Source organism: Phyllobates terribilis, unplaced genomic scaffold (assembly GCF_046119375.1).
Source record: "Phyllobates terribilis strain yellow unplaced genomic scaffold, ASM4611937v1 Scaffold_13__5_contigs__length_258822181, whole genome shotgun sequence".
In the NCBI taxonomy this organism is placed as follows: Eukaryota; Metazoa; Chordata; class Amphibia; order Anura; family Dendrobatidae; genus Phyllobates; species Phyllobates terribilis.
Window position 1 is genome coordinate 218,376,918 of NW_027362773.1, and position 20,601 is coordinate 218,397,518.

A 20,601-nucleotide genomic window follows, 5' to 3' on the forward strand; every position below is an offset into this window, starting at 1 on the left:
ATCTTTAAATGAGAAGGTGTGTCCAAACTTTTGGTCTGTACTGTATCTAAATTGGCACAATTAATGGGCCCTCAATGGCACAATCTGTCCACAACTGTTCACCTCACACAATAATCCAAATCAGAAAATGGCAAAACAGCCCAATACAGTGTAGCAGAAAAATAGGGACAAAAGTACATAATCAAATAAAGTGCCTAATATAGTGCAAAGTGCACATAAATGCAAATCCCATAGGTAGGTATTAAGTAATAAAATAGATAAGACTAAGGTGCTCTACTCAACATGCAGAAAGGCATGTCAAATAAAGTGCCTGGTCTAGTGCAGGGTGCATGATAAATGCAAAATCTCAAATAGATATGAAAAATAAGAGGTCGATGAAAAAACAGTGCTAGTGGTAGCGAGTATGAGTAGCAAGTACGAACTGGTTATATGAACTGGTATGGGACTGACGATCCAGCAATATACCAATCCATCCTCCTAATAAATGGAGTTGCACGACAGACATGATTATATCGGATCTGGTAAAAATATTTCAAGACCCGTGTATCCTCCCAGTTAAAAGTGGGAAAATGGACTAATTGGAAATTAAGTCAGTGGAGCCATTATACCCAATAAGTATTTAGATTCAACTAAGTGGTGAGTTGGTTAAATATCCAGTCTGTGCGCTCCTGGAGTGATAAGACGCCAACTCTGTAATAAACCTATAAAGGAAGGCATCGATGGATTGGTTAAAATGTCCCCGTACCCATGAGACACCTGTGGTGAAGGAGAAGCATCTTTGCTAGTTAAGACTAATGCCTTCACACTGAGGTAAGACCGTTCTGATTATTACTCAAGCACTGGATGATACGTCCTTAAGGTACATGTTTAACGGGACAGAATGCTAATACCTTAGCTTAAGACCATCTGAGATTTGACCAATACTACAGTATATGAGGTCTATATCTATTTCTGATTAAATCACTTCCTCAGGGAAGGGGGGGGGCAGGAAGTGTATCAAAGGTGATGGTTATCACTCGGTTTTCTGAGATTCATTTTCAAGCAAAGAAGCTATTTTGCATTTGAACTAAATTTCAACTAACAATCTTCATGGATGGATTACATTAACATCCATTTAAGTTGCAAAATTGATACCATTATAGAAGATAGCATAAATACTATGATCCCTGTATGAATGGTGGATTGAGGCTTTTCTTTATTTGCAATATCTCAGATCTGGGTTTTGACCGTTCTAGTTGTATCAGCTCTTAGTACTTGGCTAGGAAGTGGTAACCAGAAACTCCCCAGGATGGAAATCTCGAACTATAAGTGTCCGTTTGGCTTAAATACATTTCTTGGGGGGACTTAATGTTGCACCCTAAGGGTTATAAAGTACTAAATATTTCTGCTGGTTTCTGGAACCCCATTTTGACAATCGTGGGATGCTCTATCTACACTAGAGAGCATAGAGTTGGGTAGATTTTGAACAATTAATTATCATTGACCCTAGAAGAGTTTCTTACAGTCCAGATCTTGGCCAATAAGGGGGGCCTTCAATGGAAAATGTCAACAATATTAGGGTAGAAACCCTAGTCAACGCTTGGTTAAGGTTAACAGGGTCTTTCAATCGATTAGCTTCTGCTTCCATTAACATGCTGTGTCTTAGTACCATTTCTTATATACTTTAGTTGTTGGTTAGGTGATTTAATGAGAGCAGAATATCTAATCAAAACTGAGGAAGATATTCAACCATACATATAAGTGAAGTCTCTAAATATAGACCGTGGGAGGAAAAGAGGAAAAAGTTGTAAACAGTACAAAATTCCCTTTTTACTCTTGTTGGCACTTTCTGTTAAAGCTCCAAATCCATAGAGACATTATCTTGATTGAATGATATCTAAGACTTTCACAATCTTCCATCCTGAAGCACTTCTGTTGAACTAGGATATTCTGGGGATATTTCTTCAGGTGTAAGATCCTACAGGGGGGCTCCTTCCCCATTAGAGCATTCCTTTATCATCGTCTCTCGTGTGCTGTCATGGGTGAGGGGAAAAATGATAATTACTTACCGGTAATTTGATTTCCTGAAACCCGTGACAGCCCCCTAATTTTCCCTCCCTCTGGCTTTTGGTGGATGGTTCTCAAACTTCTCTTCTCACAATGAAGAATGGACTTGAGTGAATATATGAATAATAAGAATGATGATAAATTGAGTGACTCTTACTTGACTCCTTGGAACCCACATTGAAGGAGGAAGTGGGAGTTGTCTTTTTATTTTGTGCTCAGGGCTTCCTGTCCAGTCATAGGGGCAGATCCTACTCTTGTGTGCTGTCATTGGATTCAGGAAAATCAAATTACCGGTAAGTAATTATAATTTTTCTGCTAAAACTTCATTTTAGCCCCAAATTTTAAATTTTCACAAAGTTTGAAACGAGATAATGGTATCCATATTTTGTTACGCAATTCTTCCCGAATGTGATGATACTTTGTGTGGTCAAAAGCTTAAGCACACTGCAGGACTTAGATTGGAAAGAGCACTATTTGATTTTTAAAACACAAATTTGGATGCCGTGTTGCATTTCCAAAACACCTGAGGTGGCAATAACGCAGAAACCTCTCACAAGTGACCCCATTTGGGAAACTAAACCCCACAAGTGAACATTTTTAACCCATAACTGCATCACACAATTTTATAAGATTGGGACTTAATTTTTTGTTTTCAAGGTTTTTCCACAAAAAAATTTATTTTAGCATCATATTTTCAATTCACACAAGGGGTAATAGGAAAGAATGGACAGGACAATTTGTTATGCAATTTTTACTGAATGTGGTAGTACCCCATATGATTTGTACACTACCGTTTGAGCACATGACAGGGACTGGATGGGAGTTCTAAGCTGAGTGCTTATTTTGGGGGTTTATTAGTAAATCCCCCCCAAAAGGTGATTCAGATGCAACTCCCATCAGAACTATGCACTGACTGGCCTCTGTTCCGGCGATGTCCTACATTTTAGCTCGCAAAAGGGTGGTTGACCATAGTTGCGTGCACGTCTAAAATGATAGAACACCACCAGAACTGAGGCCAGACAGTCTGCAAAGTGACTCAATCTGCTTCATTAGAGTGAATGTTTCTGTTGGATCTTTTGAATAATTTTCGTTTTTTGAGGAATTGAATAGAAACCCCTCAAAGTAAACGCTCAGCTTAAAGCATAGTGTCACGCCAGTGACTGACACTGGTGCTAAGCGCTGCCCTACTCACTGCATTCACTACTCTGCTCTCCCCAGTCTCAGGCTGCCTAAACTGCCTTTTGCAGCTTTTCCGCTGCATCCTCCTGCTGCTGGTGAGTCTCCACCTAGCTATAGAGAGGCACGTCCAGATTCTGCAGGAACTTAACCCCACTGTCTCCTGCAGAGATTAGCTTCCCTGGCCTTTCCCCAAGCAGTAGAGGGTTTATTAGGCAGCTCTTCTCACCATCCACCACTCTTTGCGTAATCTAAGGTTCTAGTTTAGTTCCTGTCTAGTTCCCTGAAAGGTGCTCTATGTATTGTCTCTTCTGTTTTCAGATACTGATTGACTAGCCGTTTATTCTGATTTCTCCGCTTCTGGCCTCAGCTACATATATTGAACCTGTGCTGCCTGCCCTGACCTCAGATTGTCTGACCCTCTTGTCAGCTGCTGCAGACCCGGGGTCTGCCCTGGAGTGGTACCTGGTGACCACCTGTGGCCAATCCTATCCTCACCATCAGAGGCTCTAGTCAACTCCAGGTAGTTACTTAGTTATGGCCCTCCAGGGTAAGCCTGGCATGTGGCGCAGTGGGTTCACACCCACTAGCATTACAGTTAGATTAGGCCATGGACCCCGCTGACAAATCGGGACCCAGAGATCCCAAGTCAAAAATACAAGTACTATATGAGGAGGTGAGCTCGAAAAGTGAGCGTCAGGACCAGATGATGCAGGCTATCAATATGGTGGCAGCCCAGTTGCAAGGTCGGTCCACCGCAATGTCCTCCCTGTCTTACGCCTGTACAATGTCTGGCCAACCCTCCCGATGACTGTCAGCCTCCCCGAAGGAACTGCCTGGGGCCCCAGTTTTGGTTTAAACTGCTAAGTTCCACTTTAATCCCGCTACTATGGAGACCCCAAGGTGAGCCATGGCTTCATTAATCAGTCACAAATCCACTTCACACTCCACACTCATCGGACCAGACCAAGGTAGCGTTTATGGTCTCTCTATTTTCTGGACATGCCCTGGCCTTGGCAAATCCCATTTGGGAGCTTGGTGGTCTGGAGACACGCAATACAGGGAAGTTCCTGGAGATGTTTTGAGCGGTATTTGAGGTTCCAGACCCCACCTCCTCAGCTGCTTCATCCCTTTTGTCCCTAAGGCAGAGCATAGACACCGTGGCCCAGTATGCCTTACACTTACGTACCTTGGCAGCTAAGTTGGCTTGGAATGTAGAAGCCCTGGTGGCAGCCTTCTTGCAGGATCTGCTTGTCGCATAAAAGATGAGTTGGCAGGCGGAGATCTACCATCCTCACTGGATGACTTTATACACCTGGCCACTAGAATAGATCTCCGCTTCCATGAGCAAGTCCAGCAACAAGCTTCGGTGTCTCCTCGTGCCAGAAAACCACCCAGACTAGTGTAACACGGGTACTTTAGATGTAGTGACACAGAAACACAGAGCAGCCAATGCAGGGTTAATAAACAGGGGAAGTTTATAATAACAGGGTAAATCTCCACGCAGGGAGTATCAGGGGAAAATATGGGGGAAAACAAGGGAAGTAGCAAGTAAAAGTCTTTAACTGACAGTTCACAGTTTAACCAGATATAGCAGAGTTGAACCGGTTGTAAACGACAGTTTTTACACTTAGTTGACTCTTTTCCTCCACAAGGCAGTTGCCAGCTGATGCCGGTGCTGATTTCTTCAGGCGTCCCCGCCCAAACAATGCTTCGTCTTCTGGCGGCAGCGGGCGGTCTCCAGTTTTACCCGCTGAGCCCCTAGTCCATAACACGGCACCTCACGTGCTCGGCTCCACAGACCCTGCGTCTCTTCTCCCTCTAGTCGGCTTGACACCTCCGGTCCACTGCACTCGGCTCTTGCTCCCAGTCCTGGAGCCAGGAGCCTGGACCCTCTCTCACTGCTCTGCTCAGCAGGACCCAGCTCCGCTTTCCTGAGCAAATGTCCTCGTCTCTTCCTCTCTCTACCCACGTCACAAGTCTCTCGGTCACCTGACCTCCCAGCTCTCACTCTGGACACGCCCCCAGCTTCCCAGTCACCTGACTCCTGTGCTCGCAGTCTGTCTTCCCCCTGCAACCAGAGGCATGGCCCCGGCAGTTCCGGATCCCTTGCTCTGAAAGTACTTACACCCCGGTCTTCCCCCTTACACTAGCTCCAAACTTCCATTTCCCCTTGCTACCGCAAGTCGTACCACCAGCCACTGAGCCAATGCAGGGTTAGCGGGCCAAACTTTCTGTACAGGAACAATAGTGGAGGTACAGAGAAGAATGTATGTTTTGTTGCCAGTGCCCTGTGAGACTGGGAAACTCCAGCGCCTAGGGTTGGCTGGAGGGATGACCCTAGGTGAGAGTAATTGCTCTCCAGAGCTACTGATGAAAGTTACCCTGGCTTGACAGGAGAGATCCCTCTCCTCGGCTGCCTATGTGGATTCCAGCTCCGCTGGAAACTTCATTCATCAGGATCTGGTCTGTTGACTTCAGCTCCCTACACAACAGCTGGATCATCCCCTGACTATTGCCTCCATTGACGGACAACTCATGGCAGAGCCTATTTGATTCCTCACGCTCCCAGTCATGCTGTGGCTTGGAGTCCTGGATTTTGAAAAAATTTCCTTCTACGTGCTACCCAGATCAATGAATTCTGTTCTGCTGGGTCTTCCATGGCTGCGTCTACACGCGCCGGTTGTTGACTGGTCCACAAGTCAAGTGCTTTCACCGGGGACCGTATTGTGCTTAGAAGTGCCTTGCCAAGACTCCTCCTTACGTGCCTTAGAACCTTGCTTCTCTGCCCGTCCATTATCATGCCCTTGCAAAAGTCTTCTGTGAAAAGAAGGCAGAGGTCCTGCCACCCCACAGACCTTTTGACTGTCTCATCAGCCTTCTACCTGGTACTTCACCATCCCGGGTCGTGTGTATCTCTGCCTAAGACTTGAGCCATGTCTGAATACGTTCAAGAAAGCTTGGACAAGTGGTTCATCTGTAAATCCTCTTCTCTGGCTGGTGCCGGCTTTTTCTTTGTGTCTAAGAAGAATTGTAACCTAAGTCACTGTATTAACTATCAAGGGATAAACAAAATCACCATTAAAAACAAGTATCCCCTGCCTTTGATTTCCAAACTGTTTGACAGAATACATGGAGCAAAGATCTTCTCAAAATTGGATCTGCGAGGGGCTTACAACTTGATTCTTATCTGCAAGGGTGACAAATGGAAAACGGCCTTTAATACCCGTGACGGTCACTACGAGTATCCGTTATGCCTTTTGGTCTGTGAAACGTTCCCTCCGTATTTCAGGGATTCGTTAAAGACATCTTCCAGGATCTCCTCTATGTTTCCGTGGTCATGTATTTGGATGACATTCTGATTTTCTCTCCTAAACGATCTACCCATAGAAGGCACGTTTGTCGGGTTCTGCTGCGTCTATGAGAGAACAATTTGTTTGCCAAGTTATCCAAATGTATCTTTGAGAAACCCTCCTTGCCTTTCCTTGGCTATATTGTTTCCAGTCTGGACCTCAAAATGGATCCTGAAAAGGTTTCTGCTGTTCTCTCTTGGCCTTGTCTCCAAGGCTTGCGGGCCATCCAGAGGTACATGGGCTTCGCCAACTTCTACAGACAGTTTATTCCACATTTCACATCCCTCATGGCACCCAATTCCATCTTAACCAAGAAGGGGGCTAATGCTAGAGTTGGCTGAGTCCGGCATTTGAAAGAGGACTTCGCATTAGTCCCGGTTACGCATCACCCCAATCTCAACAAGCAGTTTCTCTTGGAGATAGATGACTCTTCTATTGGTGCTCGTTGCTGCAAAAAACTTCTTTGGGAAAGTCTGTCTCTTGTGTTTTTTTCTCGAAACTGTTTTTGCTGGCCGAGCAAAACTATTTCATTGGGGATTGTGAGCTTCTGGCCATTCAGATGGCGATCGAGGAATGGGGATATCTACTGGAAGGCACCAGCTCTCGGGTAATAATATACACAGACCCGAAAAATATAACCTTCCTGCAGTCCACCCAGCTGTTTAATCCTAGTCAAGCCAGATTGGGCACTCTTCTTCGCTCGTTTTAACTTTGAATTGTATTTCCATCCTGCGGAGAAGAATGTCAAAGCAGACGCTTTCTTGATCTTTTGATATGACTGATTCCGTGGAAGTCTCAGCACATCATTGACACAGCCAGGATTATTGAAGCAGCCCCTGTCCTTTTTAAAAGACTTTTTAAAAGGACTTTAAAAGACTCCGGGCAAAATCTTTGCCCGTACTGCTAGGAGGAGGTGAATTTTGTCCTGGGGACACGAATCCAAGTTGGCTGGTCATATGGGCATATGTAAGTCCACTGAGCTGATTGCTCGCTGCTTCTGGTTGCCCTAAATTCTGGAGAGCGTTTTGCAAGCTGCTGAATATGCAGCTGGATTTTTCCTCTGTGTACCATCCGCAGACCAATACCGCAGATTCTCGAAAACTACCTTTGCCACTTTATCTCTGTCCGTCTTGATCACTGGATACAAGTACTCCCCTGGGCAGAGTTTTCCTACAACAACCACGATGGTGAGTTTTCCAGAGCATCTCCGTTCTTCATTGTCTACTAACGCAGGAAAAGGAATATGATGTCATTGGAATCACTGAAACTTGGTGGGACGATACGCATGATTGGAATAAAAGGCTAAAAGGATACAACTTATTTGCAAGAAACAGAATTGATAAACGAGGAGGAGGTGTCGCATTGTATGTTAGAAAAGCGTATATCTGCACAGAGATTGAAGCTTCAGAGACTGGGAGTTCTGTGGAAACTGTTTGGGTAAGAATACAAGGAGAGAACAACGGAAAGGACACCATTGTAGGCATTTACTACAGGCCACCTGGGCAAGCTGAAGATATGGATGAACTCTTTATGTATCAAATGACCAAGTTCTCCAAAAAATATGACGTAGTGGTCATGGGAGATTTCAACTATCCAGACATTTGTTGGGAATCTCTCTCAAGTAAAACTAACAGGTCAAGCAAATTCTTATCCTCTCTTGCTGACAACTTTATCTTCCAAAAGGTAGGGGAGAAAACAAGGGGATCTGCTACTTTGGATCTAATCCTTATAAACAGGGAGGAAATGGTTGAGGAGGTAAAGGTGGCTGGGACCCTAGGAGGCAGCGATCATGCTATTATAGAATTTTGGATAACTAGAGGAGGAAGACATGTGAAGACTCAAACTTCAAGGTTAGATTTTAGAAAGGCAGATTTTAAGAGACTCAGAAAGAGAATAGGAGGGATCCAATGGCTGGATGTCCTTAAGGACAAAAATGTCCAGGAAGGATGGGAAATTTTTAAAAATGAGATTCTCAAAGCACAATCGTTAACAATCCCGAAAAGTAGGAAGAATGGGAAGCATTTAAGGAAACCAGGATGGATGAACACAGAACTTAAACACATGCTAAAAAGAAAGAAAGAAATGTTTATTAAATGGAAAGAGGGAGGCATATCTAAAGAAGATTATAATGCAGTCTGCAGATCCTGCAGGGCACGTATCAGGTTAGCTAAAGCTGACAATGAATTAAGGCTTGCAAGAGATGTCAAAAGCAATAAAAAAGGATTTTGGGGGTATGTCAAAAGTAAAAGAAAAGTCAAAGATGCTATAGGATTTTTACAGGATGAAAATGGAGAAATGGTAAGAGAGGATGTTGAGAAGGCCGAACTTTTTAATTCCTATTTTGCATCTGTTTTCTCTCAGAAAGAAAATGTAACATCAACTGATTTTCACTGTCCTTTTAAAGGAATAGAAGAATCCAAGTTATCTGTAAACAGAAAGATTGTGAGGGAATATTTAGCTAACATAAATGAGTTCAAGTCTCCAGGTCCAGATGAATTACACCCCAGAGTACTGAAGGAGATCGTAGAAGAAATTTTAGAACCACTCTCCATAATCTTTGAAAATTCTTGGAGAACAGGAGAAGTCCCAGACGACTGGAGAAGAGCAAATGTTGTTCCTATCTTCAAAAAGGGGAAGAAGGTGGACCCAGGGAACTATAGGCCGGTGAGTCTGACTTCTATACCAGGAAAGATCTTTGAACAAATTATTAAACATCATGTATGTAAGTACCTGGATAAGAATGAAGTGATTAACCAGAGTCAGCATGGGTTTGTAACTAACAAGTCATGTCAGACTAACTTAATTTCCTTCTATGACAGAATCACTGACTGGGTGGATCAGGGAAATGCTGTAGATATAGTATATCTTGACTTCAGCAAAGCATTTGACAAAGTATCTCACACCATCCTTATTGAAAAAATGACCAAGTATGCAATGGACCAGGCAACTGTTAGGTGGATTCATAACTGGCTTAGTGATCGGACTCAAAGGGTGGTTGTAAATGGCTTCACATCCAGCTGGATGAATGTCTCAAGTGGGATACCACAGGGCTCTGTCCTGGGACCTGTATTGTTCAACATCTTCATCAATGATTTAGATGAAGGAATTGAGGGTAAACTGATTAAATTTGCTGATGACACAAAGCTAGGAGGGATAGCTAATACTAGAGAAGAGAGAGAGAGGATTCAAAAAGACCTAAATAAACTGGAGCAGTGGGCAGTAACCAACAGAATGGTTTTTAACAGGGAAAAATGCAAAGTACTACATCTGGGCAATAAAAATGAAAAAAGCATATACAGAATGGGAGGAATAGAGCTAAGCAACAGTACATGTGAAAAAGACTTAGGTATACTAATAGATCATAGACTGAACATGAGTCAACAGTGTGATGCAGCAGCAAAAAAGGCAAATACAATTCTGGGATGTATTAACAGAAGCATACAGTCTAGATCACGTGAAGTCATTATCGGTCTTTACTCCTCTTTGGTCAGACCTCATCTGGAATACTGTGTACAGTTTTGGGCACCACATTTTAAAAAAGACATAGACAAACTGGAACAAGTTCAGAGAAGAGCGACCAGAATGGTGACTGGTCTGCAAACCATGTCCTATGAGGAACGGTTGCAGGATTTGGGAATGTTTAGCTTGCAAAAAAGAAGACTGAGAGGAGACTTAATAGCTGTCTACAAATATGTCAAGGGCTGTCACATTGTAGAAGGATCATCTTTATTCTCATTTGCACAAGGAAAGACTAGAAGCAATGGGATGAAACTAAATGGGAGGAGACACAGATTAGATATTAGAAAAAACTTTTTGACAGTTAGGGTGATTAATGAGTGGAACAGGCTGCCACGAGAGGTGGTGAGTTCCCTTTCAATGGACGTCTTCAAACAGAGGCTGGACAGACATCTGTCTGAGATGATTTAGTGAATCCTGCTTTGAGCAGGGGGTTGGACCAGATGACCCAGGAGGTCCCTTCCAACTCTACCATTCTATGATTCTATGATTCTATTCCCAGCATTTTCAAGTGCCCTTACCAATGTCTGCTTCTTCCATGGCACAAGCGGCTGACTCCTCTTATTGCAACTTCCTTCTGATCTGATGGCATACTCAGTCCACCATCCTTAAGTCTGTGTCTCGAATGATGATCCAAACAGACAAGTTGAGAAGTTCGCCACCTCAGTATCATCCTGGGGATAATGTCTGGTTATCTTCCCGGAACTTGGCTTGAAGGTGCCTTTGTACAAGTTTGCCCCTCGGTACCCTGGGCCATTCAAGACTCTCAGGCAGGTCAACCCGTTGACCTATAAGCTTCAGCTGCAGCCCAATTTTTGGATCCAGAATTCTTTTCACTCCTCTTGAAGCCGGTAGTCCTAAATCGTTTCTCCAAGGCTCATACTCCTACCCCTACTTCCGTTCCTGAGGGTCCTTTGGTTGTGTTCATGGTTAAGGACATCTTGGACTCTAAGAAGGTCCAGGGGAAATTCTTCTATTTGGTTCATTGGAGGGGTTTTGGTCTCGAGGAAAAGTCTTGGAAGCCCGCTGGGAGCATCTGCGCCCCTGCCATTCTCAAAAGGTTTCTCTGACTGTCTGGCCAAAAAAGGAGGGAGCATAAAGGGGGGGTACTGTAATGTTGGTGACTCACACTGGTGGTAAGCGCCAACCTACTCACTGTGGTCACCGCTCTGCTCTCCTCAGTCTTGGGCTGTCTCGCTAAGCTGCCTCTTGCAGCATTTCCAACATTACTGCATCCTCCTGCTGCTAGTTAGTCTCCACCTGGTTATAGGAAGGCAAGGCCAGATTCTGCAGGAACTTAATCACCTTGTATCCTGCAGAGATTAGCTTCCCTGTCCTTTCCCCAAGCAGTAGAGCGTTTATTAGGCTACTCCTCCCACCACTCCTTGCCTGATTTAAGGTTCTAGTTTAGTTTCTGTCTAGTTCCCTTTAAGGTGCCATCTTGTATTGTCTCTCCTGTTTTCGGACCCGGCTTGCCTACCCGTTTATTCCTATTTCTCTGCTCCTGACCTCGGCTATGTATATTAATCCTGTGCGGCCTGCGCTGACCTCTGATTGTTTGACCATTGTCTGACTGTATGGATAAGACAGATTTATTTTTCATATCATTATGATTACAGCAATATAATTTTTTACGCGCTAAAAGTAATTTTTTCTAATTGCTTCCTGCTCCGGAGCTGCTGACGTCAGTTGGGAAGGCCTGGCGTTTGGAGGGCCTGGGAGCGGTGCCGGAGACCGAGGATTACCTGGTGGAGCTCGTGACGCCGTCACATCAATCCTGGTCCTGGCCTTAGAGTACATAGAGGTACCCAAGGCGGAACAGCTCTGTGGTGTCAGGGGAAGGCTGGGAGACGCATAGCCTCTGTGGGGTCCTGTTTGCCCTCTGGGGTCAGAACTGTCCCCTGCCCCCTATATTATAGGGAGATTAACTGATTATTGATGGCAGAAGTGTAAAAGGGGAAAAAAAAGTGAGCATTTATATTTTTAGTGGCTGCTACTTGCTTCTAATCCTTGAGCTCCATCTAGTGGACCCTTGAGAAACAGCAGTTACAAATTATTGCCAGCTCCAATCGCCATCTTGTGGACCACAAGGGAGTTGCAGCCCGAACTCATAAAAGATGTCGTTCCATCTTCACTATCCCTGGGGTCTCAACCAGGGTCTCTGCTGCCATCTAGTATCCAGCCCTGGCATTGCATCCAAAATTTATAACTGGACAATAGGCAGTTTGCTTTTGTGACTTTCCTTTCTCAAAGCATGAAATAAGAACAGTTTTCAAACTATGAATCTGTGAGACTTCTGGTTCAGGCGCCGACCATGTGAATTCTGATTAACCGCTTATGTTCACCCCCAGTACATTTCATCCAGCCACCTAACTCTCGATCTTTGCATCATCATGGTTTTTGAAGCTGATGCCAAGCTGAAGGCTATCTTTAAACAATAACACTTGCTTATATGGACCGCTACCTCCTTCGTAGTGGGCAAAAACAGCCTACTTCTTCCCGCCATATTGACATCTCTAATCTCCCCAAGATGGCTCCCACTCTTGACCAAGAGGAACAGCTTTCCCAAACTGAGGGTGGAGAAGAGTCGGGCCATCCCCTCAAACTACCCCTCACGTCTACTTCAAGGAAAGGGGAAACACAAATGGACCCTACAGAACTGGCAGCTGAAGTCACGGCTAAACTACTACCTGAAATTAAAACCATAATTCAATCCACGCTTAACACTGCCCTGATGGACTTACAGGTCAGGCAGGATGAGCAATCCAAACAGCTGACTGAATTAGAATCACGAGTATGAACTATTGAGAATGATGCAAAGGAGGACCACGCCAAGATGTCAGGTATCGATCGTGAAAACATGTTCTTGAGAGACCGCATTGATGACTTGAAAAATCACTCCCGTAGAAGCAATTTGCGTTTGGTGGGGTTACCGGAGTCATATCTACAGTACAAAATACCTTGAAGCTATTATGTGAAAATGAGGTTCCAAGGGCTCTAAAACTACCCGAGGGCAAAAAGGTGGAGAGAGTCCACAGGTTTGGCCCCCTGCCTTCTACCTCCATGAACCGGAATGCATCCAGGCCAAGACAGGTCATCATGAAATTTCTCAATTTTAACGATAAAGCGGACATTATACAGGCATACAAACAGCTGAACCACCCACTGATCATTCAAGGCCATAAAATCTTGCTTTTTGAAGATTACTCCAACGAGGTAACCAGAAAACACAAGGCCTTCAGCTCTATTTGCACCAGGCTTCATAAGGAAAAAATCCGCTTTCAACTCCGCTAACCAGCTACTCTACGGTTGAAAGACCCAGGTGGTTCCTTTCGCAAATTTGTATCACCCGGCAAGGCGGAGACTTTTGTCAACAACCTTCTGTGTCCAAGGCTCGGTCCTGATCGGACCCCCAGGCTGACAAGGAGTCTTCCTGTTCGCCATCCCCAGAGGGGTCTGCGAGTCGGGGAAGCAAAGGAGAACACAGAAAGACTTGCTGTTCATATGATCAGGTATTGAGCATCTTTTAACCTCATCAAGTTTCCCAAAACGCCAAGCGGTTAACAGAAGTGAGCATATCATTCTTCAGGTATTTTTTTGCTTGGTTGATACTTGCAATACAAGTCAATGAGAAGGTTAGAAAGACCCCTGGAAGTTTCCTGAGTTACGTTTGCAGCATCTTGTGAGCAAAAAAAAAAAAGCCACAAAAACACACTCAAACGATGCCCAAAACAATTCTTAGAAAAACATCACCAAACTATGTTTACAAAAATGCTGGAAAACACTAAAAAGGGTGATTCAGGAAAAGAATCGCTGTCGTTTCTTGAAGCCGTTTCGGCTTGAAATCCTTGTCGGTTTCAACCACCTGGAAATAGTGTCATGTGAACATTGGCACAAGTCATAGCGTACGGTTGCTTGGTGTGACATAGATGGTATGAGTTTTGCTTCATGAAGTCAAGTTTAACTTTCGCGTTAAACCTTCTTGATAGATAGATAAAATGTTGATGAAATCTAGCTAATAATTAGGGTGCTGGATCTATTAGCTGGAAAAGGGTGAGAAAAAAAGAAATTGCAAAACTTCTGCTCATCCAGAAGTCACTAAAAATTTTTCATGGTGTGCTAAAAGGTTCCATCGGAAAGATAATTCAAGTAGAGTTGGTGAGCAGAAAAGATAAACCCGCGGTGCTCAAAGAATTTCTCAGGGTCCACTGAGATTTGAACTCAGATCGCTGGATTCAGAGTCCAGAGTGCTAACCATTACACCATAGAACCATATGGATGATGGAGCTGGCTGGATTTTCTTTTAAAACGGTGAAAAGAGCATGTGTAAATTGTGGAAATGTGAGAAATTCACTCTGAATCCAGTGATCTGAGTTCAAATCTCAGTGGAACCTGGGAAATTCATGCATTATGGTGAAAACAGGTTCTAAAGCTGTTCTGCAAATGTATATCTAATACACAGTGGTAAATTAATATCTCCTCCCTTTTTATTCCACAAGTGTGGTTAAAGTTCCATGATATCACAACAAGGACAGTTTTAAAATGTTGATGAAATCTGGCTAATAATTAGCGTGCTGGATCTATTCGCTGGAAAAAGGGTGAGAAAAAAAGAAATTGCAAAACTTCTGCTCATCCAGAAGTCACTAAAGATTTTTCATGGTGTGCTTAAAGGTACCATCGGAAAGATAGTTCAAGTAGAGTTGGTGCAAATCAAAGTTCATATCCCAGTCCATCAGTCACGGCAGTGTCTGTGTTCGCTGGAAAAAAGCAGGAGTTGCACCACATACCTGATGGCACCCTCTGAGCTTTTTTTGATTAGTGGTGTGACGCACAAGTGACATCGCACCAGGCTGAATAATCAAAAGAAGATCTACAGATGCTGTTAAGCTGGTTCTACAAATCCCATCCAAAGATTACAGACCATTTCTGTGGGGGATAGACTTGGGAACGTGCAAATTGATCTACTCAGATAATCAGTCAAAATGTTATAGGAAGATAGACGTAGTCGGCAGGATTTGAACCTGCGTAGGGAGACCCCAAGGGATTTCTAGTCCATCGCCTAGACTCAGCCACAACTACTCAGATACTGTTTCTTCCTTGTGCATTTCACCACCTTTTCTTATACCACCATGATCAATATCAGTGATTATCCTTCTGGAAGACATCTCAGAAAATGGAAGATTTCAATTGGAAACAAAATTCCAGGCGTCACTAAAATTAAAAAATCTGATTTAAAGGTATCATCAATTGGAACCTTGTACAGTTCAAGGTTTTTTAAAATTCATAAGGCGGATTTCGAGTGACTTTGTTCCAAACACCTCCTGAAAAAGGCTTTGAAAATGCTCAAAAGACTGAACAGATTCATTTCCATGCAAAAAGACTTGCTGTTCATTTGATCAGTAGTTATGAGCGAGCATGTTCGCTACTTGTCGGTCAAGTGAGCATCTCACTGCTCGACATGCTCAGCGCTCGCCGAGTATTTCTGGGGTTGCTCAACGGGAGCTCGGATCTCCTCCCTGCATGTTTGGCGCTCTTTAGAGTGCCAATGAACATGCAGGGATTGCCTGCCACTTACTATAATGCCGTAGCCATGTTGGTTGTGGCATTACAGTGATTGGCTGGCCGCACAGCGTCATCAGGTCTATATCAGCCACCATGCTCGTCACAGTCACTCCAGAATCAGACAGTGTAGGGAGAGCTGCTGCTGAGCTAGGGAGAGATTTGGTTGTTTCTAGTTAGCGTAGGTATACCCAACTATATTAGAGGCACATATCCATCTCAACAAACAGTCCTTCTGAGGACTAATCTATCTGTAGAGATAGCAGGCAGGCAGTGTATATAGCACAAGAGGCTTCATTCCAGTTTTGTCTGCTGCTGCTGTTACATATCTCTATACAAAGGCCCAGGTCTCAGGGGCCAGGAATAATTTTTTTTTGGATCTTAATCCTCATTATTTGCTTAAAAGCAATCCAGAGAACACAGTTTTTCTGCGCCATTTGCTTGTTGTCACTGCAGAATACAGCCAGGTCCTTTCCATATTACAGCGCTAAAAATCCAGCTATTTAAAACTGTGTTTTCTCCGTCACATGGATCATATATACGTTTTCAGAAAATACTACCATTTCTGGCCTCCATTAAAAAAAAATTTCAGTGTGTCAGTGAAGCAATTGACACCAGATTGCTGTTCAAAATAGTTACCTACAGACCAGCTTTTTAAAACTGTGTTTTCTCCGTCACACGGATCACATATACATTTTCAGAAAATACTGCCATTTCTGGCCTTCATTAAAAATTTGTTGCAGTGTGTCAGTGAAGCAATTGACACCAGATTGCTGTTCAAAATAGTTACCTACAGGCCAGGTATTTAAAACTGTGTTTTCTCCGTCACATGGATCGCATATACGTTTTCAGAAAATACTGCCATTTCTGGCCTCCATTAAAAAAAAATTTCAGTGTGTCAGCAAAGTTTTTGACACCGGTTTGCTGTTCAAAATAGTTACCTACAGGCCAGGTATTTAAAACTGTGTTTTCTCCGTCACACGGATCACATAAACGTTTTCAGAAAATACTGCATTTCTGGCCTCCATGAAAAATTTGTTTCAGTGTGTCAGTGAAGCAATTAACACCATATTGCTGTTCAAAATAGTTACCTACAGGCCAGGTATTTAAAACTGTGGTTTGTCCGTCACACGGTTTCACATATAAGTTCGCTCCAAATTGAGTCATTTGTTGTGAGTGTGGAACATATTGTCCTCCAAAATGGGCAAGGCACTTGGCAAGGGACGTGATGGTGATGATGGCGCATGCAGAGGGCAAGCTGAAATTGTGCCACAGCAAACACCCACATCTTCTCTCTCGACCTTCCTGTCACAATTAATAGGGGACCGCAGAACACCACTATTGAACACAGAGCAGTGTGAAAAGGTTATTGGTTGGATAGCAGATAATGCTTCCAGTCACTTAGCCGCCACCACCACCACCACCTTGTCTTCCACATGGTCAAGTCTCAGTAGCTGTGAGTCTGGACGGCATATTCCTCACCCTGAACCTCCTTCCTCCCACCATGCCGAGTGTCCAGAGACAACTGATCCCACACTTGGACACTCCGAAGAGCTGTTCACTTTCCCACTTATAGATTCGGGCCTCTTGCTCGATCCACTTGAAGCGTGGCAAGAAGAAATCGCATGTAGCAGTACCCAAATATTTGAGCAGCCACGGTCACACGAAGGCGATGGTGGGAAAGTGTCACAAGAGGTGGACGATGATGAGACACAATTGCCAGAAAGTCAGGAGGAGGACCAGAGTGCGGAAGTGGAAGACGAGGTGGTGGATGATATAGTAACTGATCCAATCTGGCAGGAGAACATGCAGAGCAAGGACAGCAGCACACAGGGGGAGGGAGGCAGAGCACCCCAACTGGCAGGAAGAAGCAGTGTGGTGGCCGCAGAAAGAAGGCAGGCAACCGTTCCCCATAACACCAACATGAAGGAAGCTGCCAGTACAACTGTTAGGTCTTCCCTAGTCTTGTTGTTTTTTAAAGACTCTGCCGATAACTCCAAAAAGGCCATTTGTACCACCTGCCAGGTCAGCATCAGCAAGGGTGTCAAAACGACCAGCCTGACCACCACCAGCATGATCAGGCACATGGCAGCAAAGCACCCGACTTTGTGGGCCGAACCCCGGGGTCCAGGAACAGTGTCTGCGGGTGGCACCATTGCTTCTTCCGTTGTTGTGCATGCAAGCCAATCCCCTGTCCATGGTGCTTGCAAAGATGCCTCTTGCCCTGCACCTGTCGTTGCACACTCTCAAGTAGCAGCATCAGGATGCACGTCCACGTCCTTGTCCCAGCGCAGTGTTCAGTTATCCATACCCCAGTCCTTGGAACGCAAGCACAAATGCACAGCCAACGCCCCACAGGCCACAGTACTAAATTCCCACATTTCACGACTGCTTGTGCTCTAAATATTGCCCGTTAGGCTCATGGAGACGGAAACATTCTCTGCTCATAATCAGAGAGGATGCATTGCAGGCGGAGCACGATGAGATGGAGCAAGGAACCATACAGGGTGATTACACACAGCCCAGCCTCATCTCATCCCAACGTGGATTAGGTGACAATGAGGAGGAGGAGGAAGAACAGGAGCTAGTTTCATGCGCTATAGATGGTACTACCTGCACAACTGTCATACCGTCTGTTCAGCGTGGATGGCCAGAGGACAGAGAGGAGGAGGAGAGCATGGTCAGTCATCATCTTGGTGAGGTCACAGAAGTCTTGCCTGTTAGCTGTCTGGCACGCATGGCTGAGTTTATGTTACTCTGCCTTTCCCATGACCCTCGCGTTCTCAAAATTTTGGATGACAGTCATTACTGGTTAGTGACACTTCTAGACCCACGCTACAAGGAGAACTTAATATCTCTTATTCCTGAGGGGGACCGGTCTACAAAAATGGGGCAGTACCAGAAGGCCTTTGTTGGGGAACTATTAAAAAAATTCCCATCTGAACACGCTGGCGGCAGAGGTCACAGTTCGTTGGACAACCAAGGAGTACAGGCGAGAGAGACACAAATACAATCCAGCAGAGGCAGGGGAACACTGTCAAAGTTTTGGGAAAGTTTTCTCAGACCCCCCCCATCACGCAGGCCCTGAGGTGCGGGGTACTCTCACAAGGAGTGCAAAGTTTGGGAAGATGCTGAGAGAGTACCCTGCCAACCGTACCAACATCCTCCCTGATTCCTCTGTGCCTTTTAATTATTGGGTATCCAAGCTGGATACGTGGAATGAACTAGCTCTCTACGCCTTGGAGGTCCTGGGCTGCCCTGCCGCTAGCATTTTCTCAGAGCGGGTTTTTAGTGACGCCGGTGGAATTATAACTGATAAGCGCATCCGCCTGTCAACTGAAAATGCTGACAGGTTGACTCTTATAAAAATGAACAAGGGCTGGATTGGGCCAGACTTCTCAACACCACCGAATGATAACATAAACTCAAATCCAGTGTCTTTTTTTGGGAGGTGTATTCCCATGCACCTTTTCACACCAACACATGGGTATACGCTTCCTGATTTTGGCTATTTGCTCTTGTCCTCCTCCTTCTCCTCATCCTCCACCGCCATATCAATAGGGTGACCGTGGTCCATGATGCAACACCCACATAATTTTTTTAAAGATGTTTATGATGCTCATAAAAAAAAAAAATTATACAGTATGTTCATGTATCCCCCCAGGGGTAAATGTTTGTCAGCCCATACACTTAGTGCATGGGCATTACAAGTATAGGAGACCCGCTCCTTTCTAATGGGAACATTTTTTTATGAGGCCCTCTAAGTCTCTTCTAAGGGGCATTGGAGTGCCTCCCAATTTTTGGCAGCCCTTGCATTCACTGCATAAGCCAACACTATGGGAGACCCTCGCCTTTCTAATGGGAATTTGTCGTTACTGTGGCCCTGCTCTTTGTGTCTTTAAATTCTTAGTGGGGTTTTTCCTAAATTTGGTTAGCTGTTGGACTCACTGCATACCCTATAACTGTATAGCAGACTCTCTCCTTTCTAATGGAAATTTGTCTTTACTGTGGCCCTGCTCTATGTGCCTTTAAATTCTTAGTGGGGTTTTTCCTAAAATTGGTCAGCCGTTGGACTCACTGCATACCCTATAACTGTATAGCATACCCTCTCTTTTCTAATGGGAACATGTCGTACTTGTTACTGTGGCCCTGCTCTATGTGTCTTTAAATTCTTAGTGGGTTTTTTCCTAAATTTGGTCAGCCGGTTGGCCTCACTGCATACCCTATAACTGTATAGCAGACTCTCTCCTTTCTAATGGGAATTTGTTGTTACTGTGGCCCTGCTCTATGTGTCTTTAAATTTTTAGTGGGTTTTTTCCTAAATTTGGTCAGCCGTTGGACTCACTGCATACCCTATAACTGTATAGCAGACCATCTCCTTTCTAATAGGAACATGTCGTACTCGTTACTGTGGCCCTGCTCTATGTGTCTTTAAACTCCTAGTGGGGTTTTTCCTAAAATTGGTAAGCCGTTGGACTCACTACATACCCTATAACTGTATAGCAGACCCTCTCCTTTCTAATGGGAACATGTTGTACTTGTTACTGTGGCCCTGCTCTATGTGTCTTTAAATTCTTAGTGGGGTTTTTCCTAAAATTGGTAAGCCGTTGGACTCACTGCATAGTCTATAACTGTATAGCAGACCCTCTCCTTTCTAATTGGAATTTGTCATTACTGTGGCCCTGCTCTATGTGTCTTTAAATTCTTAATGGGGTTTTTCCCAAATTTTGGCAGCCCTTGCAGTCACAGCATGGGCATTACCACTATAGGAGACCCGCTCCTTTATAATGGTTACATTTGTTTTTAATGAGACCCTCCTCTATGTCTTTTCAAAGGGGTATTGGGTTGCGTCCAAATTTTTGGCAGCACTTACAGTCACTGCATACGCAATAACAGTATAGGAGACCCACTTGTTAATAATGGGAACAACAAAGCATAGCCGGCTGATGGC

At 44.4% G+C, this 20,601-nt stretch overlaps 1 non-coding gene across 1 annotated transcript; it reads right to left on the minus strand.

Moving 5' to 3' along the window:
• Window positions 1-14,291: 14,291 nt before the first annotated feature.
• On the minus strand, window positions 14,292-14,363 carry TRNAQ-CUG (transfer RNA glutamine (anticodon CUG)). Its single transcript has one exon. It is a non-coding gene; the product is annotated as a tRNA-Gln (tRNA).
• Window positions 14,364-20,601: the final 6,238 nt, after the last annotated feature.